This window comes from Silurus meridionalis, chromosome 4, assembly GCF_014805685.1.
Source record: "Silurus meridionalis isolate SWU-2019-XX chromosome 4, ASM1480568v1, whole genome shotgun sequence".
Classification (NCBI taxonomy): Eukaryota; Metazoa; Chordata; class Actinopteri; order Siluriformes; family Siluridae; genus Silurus; species Silurus meridionalis.
Genome location: NC_060887.1, coordinates 37881581 through 37894329, shown reverse-complemented (window position 1 = coordinate 37894329; position 12749 = coordinate 37881581). Strand labels below are relative to the sequence as shown.

The following is a 12749-nucleotide window of genomic DNA, read 5'->3' as shown; positions in this document are numbered from 1 at the left end:
TTACTCACTGAGACACCAGGAATCTCTGCTGTTCAGGTAACGTTGTACTTCCTGTACTAGAGAATCATCATTCAGTTCATTCAGACAGTAGAACAGATTGATGGATTTCTCTGGAGATGGATTTTCTCTGATCTTCTTCTTGATGTACTCGACTGTTTCCTGTTTGCTGTGAGAGCTACTTCCTGTCTGGGGCAGTAGGTCTCGTAAGAGAGTCTGATTGGACTCCAGTGAGAGACCCAGAAGGAAGCGGAGGAACAGGTCCAGGTGTCCATTCTCACTCTGTAAGGTCTTGTCCACTGCACACCTCAGGAAATCAGACATGTTTGATTTGGTAAAAAGATCTGACTGATTGTTGATTTGTTGTTTTTTACTTTTTTTGTTGATAAATAAGAGAAATGTGTATAAAGCAGCCAGAAACTCCTGAACACTCAGATGTACAAAGCTGAACACCTTCCCAGGTGAAGCCCAAACTCCTCTCTGAAGATCTGAGTACACACTCCTGAGTACACTGACATTTCACTGACATCAATGCCACACTCTCTCAGGTCTTCCTCATAGAAGATCAGGTTTCCTTTCTCCAGCTGTTGGAAAGCCAGTTTTCCCAGTGCCAGGATACTCTCTCTGGTCTGCTGAGGATCAGGGTCACATTTCTGAAGGTACTTTTGGTGCTTGTGTTTGATCTGAAAGATCAGGAAGTGTGTGAACATTTGAGTCAGAGTCTTGGGATCTCTCCACTCTCTGCTTCACCCAACATTCTCTCTAGAACAGTGGCTGAGATCCAGCAGAAGACTGGGATGTGACACATGATGTAGAGGCTTCTGGAAGACTTCATGTGTGTGATGATTTTATTGGTCAGGCTCTGATCACTGATCCTCTTCCTGAAGTACTCCTCTTTCTGAGGATCACTGAACCCTCGTACCTCTGTTACCTGGTCTACACACTCAGGAGGGATCTGATTGGCTGCTCCTGGTCGAGAGGTGATCCAGAGGAGAGCAGAGGAAGCAGATTCCCTTGATGAGGTTCGTCAGCAGCACATCCACTGAGGCTGATTCTGTCACATCACACAATCTCTCATTGTTCTGGAAATTTAGAGGAAGTCGACACTCATCCAGACCATCAAAGATCAACACCACTTTATTCCTCTCACAGTCTATTAATCGTAATTCTTTTATTTCTGGGAAAAAGTGATGAAGAAGATCCATCAGACTGAGATGTTTCTGCTTCATCAGATTCAGCTCTCTAAAGGGAAGTGGAAACATGAAGGTGACGTCCTGATTTGCTTTTCCTTCAGCCCAGTCCAGAATGAACTTCTGCACAGAGACTGTTTTTCCAATTCCAGCAACTCCTTTAGTCAGCACACTTCTGATGGACTTGTCTTTAAAGAGATCATTACATTTGATGGGTGTCTCCTGTGTTGCTGGTCTCCTGGACACTGTCTCAATCTGTCTCACCTCATGTTCATTATTGACGTCTCCACTCCAACCCTCTGTGATGTAGAGGTCTGTGTAGATCTCATTCAGAAGTGCTGAGCTTCCATGCTGTGAGATTCCTTCAGTAATTCTTTTACATTTCTCTCTCAGTTTGGATTTGAGTTTTCGCTGGTGCACAGAGACGAGTTCTGATAAAAAGAAGAATAAAATGTAAACTCTCTGATCATCTCTGTGAGCTACTGATATTTTCATAGCTGTATATCATATGGAATGTCAGTACTGATGTGTTATTATATTGTGTTGATAAAAGCACATCATTATGATGAGATGTGTTTAATAAATGTACAGCAGTTTCCTTCCTCTGAAGATAAAGTGATGTTAGAACCCCATGAGCTCTTACTGTTCTGCAGTGTGTTAGCGAGATCTGTGTGCTTCATGTTCTTCAGGAAGTGCAGTGTGATCTTCAGCACTCCCTCTCTGACACTGCTCTGATCCTCCTCATCCTCCACCTCCCTCTCAGAGCATGCTGGGTAATCTGGACTCAGGAGCTTCTTATATCTCTTCAGTTCATTCTGTAGCAGAGTGATGACTTTGTGCTCCAGATCCTGATTTGAAACAGAAAAGAAAGATAACGATAAGGTAACATGAGAATGTGTTCATTACTGACATCCAGACAAACTGGTTTCAGAGCACAGACGAGTAAAACATAAAGTTGAATCACTTCTTTTTCTGTTAAAACCAATGAGAAAACATAACACACTCGTGTTCTCTCTTACTGCTGCTCAGGATTTTGTTCTGTCACATTGCAGTGAGAGTGAAATAGATACACACACACACACACACACACACACACACACACACACACACACACACACCTTGAATATGGCCTCTAAATGACTCTTCTCAGTGATATTTGATTTCTTCTTCTGCAGTCTGTGAACAAATAAAACACTTGTTAAAAGTAGAATAAAGACTATAAATCATATTCATAACTACAAACACAAAGCAGTGAATACACACATATTACAGAGATGTTTGATTATGTGAGAGTGTGAGTGATAAAACACTGCACTCATACATTCAACTGTCCTCACCTCAGATCAGTAGTACAGTCTGTGTCTTTAAAGTGTATTGGAAGCACCATTGACTGTTCACTCTTCATAGACACACAGCTGGGTTCAGGTGTGTCTGATCTCTTACCCTGAATCAGACTAAACACACACAACCACTGCATCATTATTACTGTTCTGCAGCAACACTGAATAATGAAACTGGAGTTAAAATCTGATGATGTTCTTATTAACACTGATCCCATTCTTTAACCTTCATACTTTATCCAGCTACAGGGACAACTTGGGGTTAGACGTGTTGCTCAGTAGCTTAATGTCACTAATCAGCAGCTGGTTTTGAACATCTGGAGACAAAGCTGCTGAATTCAACTCTTCACTCGTCACTTTTCACAGATACACATCAGAGTCTGATCTGTTTAGTGTTGGTGAATGTGAGAACATTTCTATTTTTCACAGAGTCACAACCTTCACTCACCTCTCATCTTTCTTTATGTCCTGTTTCACAGACTCAATCATTCTGGAGGACATTTCTACTGCTACAGAGGAACCTGTACACCTACAGAGAGAGAGAGAGAGAGAGAGAGAGAGAGAGAGAGAGAGAGAGAGAGAGAAAGAGAGAGAGAAATTATAGTCAGTCAATAGTGTAATTATTATATTAATAATAATAATAATAATAATATTATTATTATTAGTATTAGTATTAGTAGTATTAATCATTAGATTAGGAACAAGATTTAAAAAATATGTAAAACTATTTCAACCTCAAAAAGGGGGAAAAAAAACAAGACCTCACATTAACAATGTAAAAAACAGTATACAATCAGAAATCCATAAAGAATCATTAATATTTTGATGAAGAATAAACAGAAGCCCATTTATACCCCAAACACTCATAAACTGCAGTTTCACTACTAACACGTAATGCGCATGCGCTCCACTTTGCACCCCCAATGGCTATGCGGAGCCGCGAGCCGCTTGTGCCCGATATCAGCACATTCCCAAGCCCGCATGCTGCCCTGCTTCCATCCACCATCTACATTCTCCCTTCATCTTTCACACCAAAGGAGATATGGAGCGGATTTTCCATCAGAACCTGTCTCCTGAAAGTCATGATGTGTTTAGTGACGGCTGTTTGCAGGAACACGATCTGAAAACTAATCGCGATTTTCCCCAATAAAACACTTTCACGCTCCAGAGCTTCATTTGGGAAAAAGGAGGAGAGTTTGAAATAAAGATCCTTAAAGAGAGAAACACTGCAGGACACATATTTACTTCACTCCAACATGGGGTGTGTTCATCTAATCCTGGATCATCACACGGTTCACTTCCAGGAAATCAAGTCCTACAGTAAACTGTAGAAGATCCAACTTCAGGAAAAATCACCTGAACTGTTCTTCATCCAGTGTAGATTCATAACATTCACATCTTCTAGCTTTAGATTTACACACTTACTGTGTTTTTCTCCTCGAAAGTTTTACTTCCTTTCTTCATAAAATCGCGTTTTACTTTCACTTTGACTTCTTTATTCCACAGAGCAGGAAGTTACAGCAGATTGTGTGATTATATTTTGTGACTATAGAGGGCGCTGTTGTTTATGTGCAGCTTGAACTTGATGACCCAAACAAGTTCACTACACAAACAGCGTCACGATCTTCAGATACTTTTGACTTCTATATTTTCCTTATTGTTTGTTGTTTTTGTTTTGTTTTAACACTATGAATATTATTTAATCTTTAAGGATAATAAAGCAGCATGTCAGAAGTGGATGCTTTTAACTGTTTAATGTTTTATATTATTATATTATTGTTGTTAATTGTGTTAACATTGTGTGTATAAATATGTTTGTGTGTGTGTATATATACACATATTTATACACACAAAGTTAACAAAATGAACTGTTATGAACTGTATATGAACAAATCTTTACAACTTTTTTATAAGAGTAACTTCAGTACTACAAATACAGGAGGAGAAGCTTGAAATTGGCTGTAGGACTTGATAGGATCAGGCTCTTGAAGGCACTGCATATGGAACCAACAACCAAACATCTCACACTGAATCTGTAACATCAATGGAAATATTTATACAGCAACTTTTCATATTGAATATCTGAGCTGTGATACACATTTACATTTAAATTTACATTTGCGGCATTTAGCAGACACCCTTATCCAGAGCGACGTACAAAGGTGCTTTAAATCTCTAGTAATAAATAAATCTACACTGGTACGCAAGATTACAAACTCAATATAAATATAACTCGAATTCTACAAACTTGGAAAGTGCTAATTTAGGTATTTTAGGAAGATGAAGGTCTTCAGTCGTCGTTTGAAGATAATCAGGGACTCTGCTGTACGGACATCTAGGGGAAGTTCATTCCACCACCTCGGTGCCAGAACAGAGAAGAGCCTTGAAGTGTACTCACCTCTTATTCTGAGAGAAGGACGTACCAGTCGAGCAGTGCTGGAGGATCTCAGACAGCGTGGTGCAGTGCGAGATGTGATGAGGTCACTGAGGTAAGATGGTGCTGGTCCATTTTTGGCCTTGTAGGCAAGCATCAGTGTTTTGAATCTGATATGTGCAGCTACTGGAAGCCAGTGAAGGGAGTGCAGCAGTGGGGTGGTGTGGAAGAACATTGGCTGACTGAACACAAGTCGTGCAGCTGCGTTTTGGATCATTTGCAGTGGACGAATAGCGTTCAGGGGAAGACCTGCCAGCAGAGAGTTGCAGTAGTCAAGTCTTGAAATGACAAGAGACTGAACAAGCACCTGGGCAGCCTGTATGGACAGAAATGGTCGAATCCTTCGGATGTTATAGAGAAGAAATCGACAAGAACGAGCAACATTAGCGACATGTGGGGAAAAAGACAGTTCATTGTCCATAGTTACCCCAAGGTTACGAGCAGTGGCTGAAGGGGAGAGCAGAGAGTCATGAAGTGTTATTTGGAGATCTTGACCTGGAGATGAATCACCTGGGATGATCAGCAGTTCTGTTTTGCTGGGGTTGAGTTTTAGTTGGTGAGCACTCATCCATAAAGATATGTATGACAAGCATGCTGAGATCCGAGCAGAAGCTGTGGTATCTGATGGAGGAAAAGAAAAGATAAGTTAAGTGTCATCTGCATAGCAGTGATAAGAAAACCCATTTGAGGATATGACTTTACCAATAGAGTGGGTATAGAGGGAGAAAAGAATATACACATACTCTATATTCTATTCTAAAACAGAGATGCCGTGTACTAGGGCTTCTCTAACACCAACATTTTATCTAAGTAGATGATTTGTCCATTGGTGGCAGAGCTCAGTAAGATCATCTGGTCGCAATTAAAAATAATACATCTTGTCACTATTTGTATAAAAGTGTTAACTATTTCAAGAATGTATAATATAAGTTAAAACCATAAAATTGAACTGAAGAATATTGAATATGGAGAATATTAAAGTCATTAAATAGAGGGGTGTAACAGTTTTAATATTTAATTTATTACTAAATAACAATATTTCTAATGTATTCCAAAATCCTTAATTTGGAAAACCAATAATACTGTTAATAATTGTCTCATAAAAATGATATATGTACACTTTAATGTACTGTGTATGCTCTGTATATACAGTGAGGAAAATAAGTATTTGAACACGCTGCTATTTTGCATGTTCTCCCACTTAGAAATCATGGAGGGGTCTGAAATGGTCATCGTAGGTGCATGTCCACTGTGAGAGACATAATCTAAAAAAAAAATCCAGAAATCACAATATATGATTTTTCAACTATTTATTTGTATGATACAGCTGCAAATAAGTATTTGAACACCTGTCTATCAGCTAGAATTCTGACCCTCAAAGACCTGTTAGTCTGCCTTTAAAATGTCCACCTCCACTACATTTATTATCCTAAATTAGATGCACCTGTTTGAGGTCGTTAGGTGCATTAAGACACCTGTCCACCCCATACAATCAGTAAGAATCCAAATACTAACATGGCCAAGACCAAAGAGCTGTCCAAAGAGACAAAATTGTACCCCTCCACAAGGCTGGAAAGGGCTACGGGGAAATTGCCAAGCAGCTTGGTGAAAAAAGGTCCACTGTTGGAGCAATCATTAGAAAATGGAAGAAGCTAAACATGACTGTCAATCTCCTCGGACTGGGGCTCCATGCAAGATCTCACCGTGGGGTCTCAATGATCCTAAGGAAGGTGAGAAATCAGCCCAGAACTACACGGGAGGAGCTGGTCAATGACCTGTAAAGAGCTGGGACCACCGTTGCCAAGGTTACTGTTGGTAATACACTAAGACGTCATGGTTTGAAACCATGCATGGCACGGAAGGTTCCCCTGCTTAAACCAGCACATGTCCAGTCACGTCTTAAGTTTGCCAATGACCATTTGGATGATCCAGAGGAGTCATGGGAAAAAGTCATGTGGTCAGATGAGACCAAAATAGAACTTTTGGGTCATAATTCCACTAAACGTGTTTGGAGGAAGAAGAATGATGAGTACCATCCCAAGAACACCATCCCTACTGTGAAGCATGGGGTGGTAGCATCATCTTTGGGGTGTTTTTCTGCACATGGGACAGGCGACTGCACTGTATTAAGGAGAGGATGACCGGGGCCATGTATTGCAAGATTTTGGGAACAACCTCCTTCCCTCAGTTAGAGCATTGAAGATGGGTCGAGGCTGGGTCTTCCAACATGACAATGACCGAAGCACACAGCCAGGATAACCAAGGGTGGCTCTGTAAGAAGCATATCAAGGTTCTGGTGTGGCCTAGCCAGTCTCAGACCTAAACCCAATAGAGAATCTTTGGAGGAGCTCAAACTCCATGTTTCTCAGCGACAGGCCAGAAACCTGACTGATCTAGAGAAGATCTGTGTGGAGGAGTGGGCCAAAATCCCTTCTGCAGTGTGTGCAAACCTGGTAAAAAACTACAGGAAACGTTTGACCTCTGTAATTGCAAACAAAGGCTACTGTACCAAATATTAACATTGACTTTCTCAGGTGTTCAAATACTCATTTGCAGCTGTATCATACAAATAAATAGTTAAAAAAATCATATATTGTGATTTCTGGATTTTTTTTTTTAGATTATGTCTCTCACAGTGGACATGCACCTACGATGACAATTTCAGACCCCTCCATGATTTCTAAGTGGATAGAGCCCTTATTCGTAAGGGTGGATCTGTTTTCCCCACTTCTATTTCCTTTGTGAAAAGACTGTTGGAGTGGTTGTTCTACTGTGGGAGTGGGAAAATTCATTATAACAAATAATAAATACTAATAAATTGAATTAAATAAAAACAATTAACAGACAAATGCATCCACATCTGACTACATGTTGTTTATTATCCTCAACGAATAATTAACATTTAGGGTGGTAAACAAACCGGGGAAAAAGCATTTAAACTGCTCTTTTTTTTTTTTAATAATCTAAATAAATCTTTGTGTACAGTTTAATTGGTGCATCTGTTTCTCTGCAGCAGGACAACAGACTGTTCTTCTGTCACAGTAACATGCAAAGCATCAGGCCTGTTCATTTTATAAACAGTGGCTGCTAAAGTTTGAATTTACCCTGTTTGTGTAATGAAATTGTTTGAATCAACAATTTCAAGGTACACATGAACAAAAGCGCCCTCTAATGTCACAAAATAATATGGTCACAAAATCTGACGTAACCCTGGTTGCATCTCAGCATACGCAGGTTTGCATGAACTTTTAAAACTTTCGATCACCTTGTTGTCTGCGTTTGTTATGAAATTCTGTCCTTAAAAAGCCCACACATTGTCTTTTAAACTAAAATGTCCTATAGTTGTTAATAGAGGTCACGGCACTGATAGTTGGAAGTATTGCCTATCAGCAAAAATCCATGCTGATAGTTTTTCTGCCTTCGGGTTCGCTATGATTACGAGAGCGGCCTCTAAAGGTGAATCACTGACCATGTGCTGTTTGTTTGATCATGTGAGACTGCACACTGCATGGAGAGCGCTATATATGTAACTTATAATTTATTCATTACATAATTATATTTATTAATTAATTTATTCATATTTTTTTCTTTAGCACATTTTTCATGATTTAGAAGTGTTTTTTTTTTTTTTTTTTTAACTTTCTCATGAAAAACTAAGATTAAACTTTTTGGCCTGAACAGCAAGCATCATGTCTGGAGGAAACCAGACCCCACTCATCACCTGCCATCTCTACAGTGAAGCATGGTGGTGGCAGCATAATGCAGTGGGAATGTCTTTCAGTGGCATCAACTGAGAGACTAGTCAAGATAGAGGAAAAGATGAATGCAGCAATTAACAGAGACATCCTTGATGAAAACCTGCTCCAGACTTGAACCTGATTGCACATTTCCAGATAGATCTGAAAATGTCTGTAGATTAAAGCTCCCTATCCAACCTGATGGAGCTTGAGAGGTTGGGAGAGAGAGAATGGGAGAAACTGCAGGATTGTGACCTACAGTACTAGTAGTGCCACGGATGAAGACAAATCTGTTAATGCAACAGGCTCATACTCAGACACTTGAGGGCATTTAGCGGTAATATGGTACAAAATTTCTGCCAACGTTGGGGTCCCATTTGGAAAGATCAGAATTTATCTACTGGGCCCACTCCCAAAATCAGTTTTAAGCTCTTCCTTTTTACCTGATTTAAAAACCCTCTTCTTTTCTTTAAGGAGAGTCTTTATATCAGGGTGCAGCAGGTGAACCAGATAAGGAGTGCTTAAACCAGATGTGAAGCGAATGCTGTGATGGGTGGTGGATAAATAGGCAAGAAACTGGGATCTTCTCTTCTCATACGATTTCATCGCAAATTGAAAAACGCTGAAGGGTTCAACAGGAATCACACCATCCAAAATCCTCCTCAAGGGGGTGTCTAGGAGGATTGTTGGACATGGCAAAAGAGGACTGTCTAAGAAAGAACCATGACAGGATACAGCTGGACATAAAATGGAACAACAGGAAAGAGACCTATATAATAATAAACAAGTCCAAGAAGAAATGAATGCAGTGAAATGAAATGGAGAGGACAGCCATATCAGCAATAGTGCATGGAAGATACAAGCTCAAAAAGCAATACATCTTCCAGTAACTATGAAGATGTATATAATCTGCTACCAGAACCTTCAAAATTGGATGGACAGAAAAGACAGAAAAAGACAAAGTAGAATGGACAATTTCACGCTTCTAAGTTCCTCTGAATGCGCCGTCGTGCTCCAAGGTTCCTCCGCCGATGACGCGGTGCTTTAAAGTCCATCTAGAGACGTACCAGTGCCATTTGGATCCCGCTACATGTGTGGAGTTTGACATTGGACCTCCTGGAGTGTTTAAAGGCTCTGGCATGGGGAAGCTGATGCTGGATCTGTGATGATCACAAATGCTGAGCTCATAAAACTAGGAGCTACTAACCATAAAGACTGTATAAGACTGTAGAAAGAACATCACTAATAATCTTATACTCCAGTAATTATGTTAGTTCTCACTCTCCAGTGTTCTGTATTGTTGAAAGATTTATGATCAAACTCTTGATGTCACCCAAATGAGGATAGGTTCCCCTTTTGAGTCTGGTTCCTCTCAAGGTTTCTTCCTCATTATATCTAAGGAAGTTTTTCCTTGCCACAGTCGCCACGGCTTGCTCAATTCACACCATTCACCTTAACTGTTAATTTGTGTAAAGCTGCTTTGAGACAATGTCTGTTGTGAAAAGCGCAATACAAATAAACCTGACTTGACTTGACTTGACTTGACTTGTTTTGAACTATTTCTGAAGTAACAAAAGAAAAGTAATGATCTATTATGTAACAAAATGGTACACTGCAGTGTACACGTGTTAAGCGAGGTACGGAGGCGGAAGCCGGAGTAACGGCAAACATAAACTTTATTCAGCAAAGGCAGAGCCAACACAAAATACCCGTGCAGATCGGGATAATCCGGCAAACAGCAGTTCAAATATAACATCCACGGTGCGTGAAGGAGGAAGCGCAGCACGGGGGGAAGCGACGGGGAAGCGTCGGTAGTCCGAGGTGCGCTGGGGAAGCCAAACGCGGCCGTGGAGTGAGCGAGGAGTCCGGGCGAAGAAAGTATGTAGCGGGAGAAGCACAAACGTGAACACACACCAGAATTAACCTGCACGACCACGCATGAACGTACAACAACGGACCCCGAGTGTGGGTGAGTGAGTGGTTTATATGGAGGCAGGAATGAGTCGATAATGCGCTTCAGCTGTGTGTGATTTGGCGCTGCACGCTTGGGAGCGCGAGAGGCAAAGGCAGCCTCTGAAGGAGGCGTGGCAGGTGGATTCCTGACACCACCCCAAAGGGGCGGCACCAGACGCCCCCAAACCGCCCACTGCCCGGTGGGCCCAGGCACTCGGAGGAGGGCCCCTCCAGTCCTCCAGAGTCGAAGGGGACCCAGCCGGAACCGTCACGGAGCCAGGAACAACAAGGAAGAGCCCGAGGCGAAGCGACCACACCTGCGGAGAGCCAGGACGGAACACAGCCCCATGCGGAGGCCAGGAACGGGGTGAAGTCCTCGGCGCAAACCAGAGGCGGAGAGACGTCCCCCACGGAGACCTGGAGCAGAGCGATTCCCTCAGCGAAGGCTGCAGGCGGCGCGACAACCCCTGGAGACCCGGAGCGAACGACGCCTCGGGCGGAGACAGGAGGTGGAGAGACGACCCCTATGGAGACCCGGAGCGAACGACGCCTCGGGCGGAGACAGGAGGCGGAGAGACGACCCCTATGGAGACCCGAGCGGAACGACGCCCTGGGCGGAGACAGGAGGCGGAGAGACGACTCATGGAGACCCGAGCGGAACGACGCCTCGGGCGGAGACAGGAGGCGGAGAGACGACCCCTGGAGACCTGAGCGGAGCGACGCCCTCGGCGGAGACAGGAGGCGGCTTTAGGTCCTCGGCGGAGACCCGGAGCTGGGAGACAGCCACAGCGGAGACCCGGAGCTGGGAGACAGCCACAGCGGAGACCCGGAGCGGAACGACGCCTCGGGCGGAGACAGGAGGCGGAGAGATGACCCCACGGAGACCAGGAGCGGAGCGACGCCTCGGGCGGAGACAGGAGGCGGCTTTAGGTCCTCGGCGGAGACAGGAGGCGGAGAGATACCAACAGTGGAGACCGGAGGTGGAGTGCTGCCCTCAGCGGAGCCCGGGAGCGGAGCCACGCCCTCAGCGAAAACCGGCAGCTGAGCGACTTCCCCTGCGGTGGTCTGGAGCTGAGAGGCGGTAGCCCTGGAGACCTGACAAGGCATGACGTCCCTGGCAGCAACCTGGAACGGATCGGCGTTACCCAGGAAGGTCAGGAACGGGACTTCATCACCCACGGGGACCTGGAGTGGAGAGACAACCTCGGTGATTACCGGAAGCAGGGCTGGAAGACCCTCTGGACGGAGGCCGGAGATGGAGCGATGTCCCTGACCGAGTACAGCGGTTGAGTCGTGACCTCATCCGGATTCGTTGGTGCGACGTCAACCTCCAGGGAGCTTGAGGGCAGGATGTCACCGTGAGAGGGGTCCTGAGGCGAGCCGTCACCTTTTGAGAGACTGTGGGGCGAGCCGTCGCCTTCGGATGAAGCCAGGGGCAGCGGTTTGACATCCCTTTTGCAGTCCAGGAACTGAGGTGAGAGCTCTGGGGATCCCTTGGGAAGAGAGAAGGTCTGTGACGTAGCTTCGCCTACAGAGTGCTCGTGGGGCTAGCCGTCACTTCTTGGGAGACTGTGGGGCGAGCTGTCGCCTTCGGTGACGCCCGGGGGGCAACGGGTCGACGTCCCTTTCGCAGTCTCGGAGGCGAGTTGCGTGCTCCGGGATCCCATTGGAGAAGAGGTGCATGGGCGTGGAACCGGGCTCTCCTTGGGACTTGGGAGCAAAGACGAGCTCACGTCAGGAACCGGGAGCGGAGCCGAGTTCTCGTCAGGGACCTGGAGCAAAGAGGAGCTCTTCTGGAAGCCTAGGAGCGGGAAGGGAGCCGCCTGGAAGCCTAGGAGCGGAGAGGAGCTCGCCTGGAGACCCTGGGATGAAGCCGAGCTCTCGGGGACTCTCTGCGGCGGAACCGAGCTCGGGACTCTCTGCGGAACCGAGCTCGGGACTCTCTGCGGCGGAACCGAGCTCTTGGGTTCGCTCAGGGACAGAGAGGAGCGCACGGGTTCGCTCATGGACAGAGAGGAGCTCATGGGTTCGCTCATGGACAGAGAGGAGCTCACTGGGTCGCTCAGGGACAGAGAGGAGCTCACTGGGTCGCCAGGGA

At 44.5% G+C, this 12749-nt stretch overlaps 1 protein-coding gene across 1 annotated transcript in view; it reads right to left on the bottom strand.

Moving 5' to 3' along the window:
* The window catches only part of LOC124384330 (guanine nucleotide exchange factor VAV3), a 209123-nt gene that overhangs the window by 46812 nt on the left and 149562 nt on the right, over nt 1–12749 (bottom strand). The window lies entirely within an intron of this gene.